Source organism: Lipotes vexillifer, unplaced genomic scaffold, assembly GCF_000442215.2.
Source record: "Lipotes vexillifer unplaced genomic scaffold, Lipotes_vexillifer_v1.1 scaffold36, whole genome shotgun sequence".
NCBI lineage: Eukaryota > Metazoa > Chordata > Mammalia > Artiodactyla > Lipotidae > Lipotes > Lipotes vexillifer.
Window position 1 is genome coordinate 6630718 of NW_006792448.1, and position 962 is coordinate 6631679.

The window sequence follows — 962 nt, forward strand, 5'->3', positions numbered from 1 at the left end:
GGGGATCAGATTAGGCCAAACTCAGTAAGGTCCCAGACCTCCAGCCCAACGCCGCCACCAACGAGTCACTTCAAACGAGCCAGCATCTCTGCCCACCGCCGGCGGGCCGTAATCGCGCCCATCCTCGGCAGCCTCGCCGGGACCGGCATCCCGCCCCTTCGGCCCGGTCTCCCCCTTCCCATCGGTGCAAAGTCAAAGCCCCGGCGAGGCAGCTTTAACTTTTTCATGCAGGGAACACACACCGCCCCCGACCCCGAGCGTGCGGCGGCCCGCGGCGTGGCTGCAGGCTGGGCGCCGGGCCCCCGGGCCAAGGTCGCCGCGCGTGCTCACCCACGTCCCGGCGACTCCGGCTCCGCTGGCCCCGGCGCTCGCTCAGATCCCGGCTCCCGTCGCTTGCCCGAGCCCCCGAAGGTGCTGCTGCGGCAACTCCATGGCGATGAGCATCTGTCACACGGCGAGCCGCGGGCTGGCCACCCTCGCTCGGGGGGCGCCGGGGCCCCCGGGCGCCCGGAGGCGGAGGCGAGCGGCGGGCGCCCCGGCCGGCCCCGCGCTTCCCGCCCGGCGCTGCCGCCTGCGCCGCGCCACCGATTTACGGAGAGAGATATCAAGGGGGAAAATGGCGTCTCCGGAGCCCGAGGAGTCCTGGAGTAATCACATTCACACACACACGCCCGCACGCACACACTCGCACACCGCGCGCCGCGGGCCTGGCTAATTTTAGCAGGAGCCCCCCCACCCCCCAAATTATATATATCCCAGTCTCTCCAATCAATGCTATTTTTTTTTTTCTTTTCTTCAAAGGATGGATTGGAGCCTTAAAAAATGTTGCCGGGTTCGGGCTCGCAGAAGGCGGCGCGCGGAGGGCGAGGGCGCTTTTGCTGAGCTGTGCAGTTCGGTCCGCGGCGCCCGGCGGCCCAGCCCGCCAGCCTGTCCGCCCGCGGTCGCTAGTGCTGCCGCCGCCG

General features: G+C 68.9%; 1 protein-coding gene across 1 annotated transcript in view; it reads right to left on the reverse strand.

Annotated features, from left to right (window-relative positions):
* The window catches only part of SETBP1 (SET binding protein 1), a 380749-nt gene extending 380196 nt beyond the window's left edge, over nucleotides 1-553 (reverse strand). The window contains exon 1 of the mRNA XM_007465630.1: nucleotides 331-553. The gene's annotated coding sequence lies outside the window, so the exon portion shown is untranslated. The remainder of the gene's footprint in view (nucleotides 1-330) is intronic.
* Nucleotides 554-962: the final 409 nt, after the last annotated feature.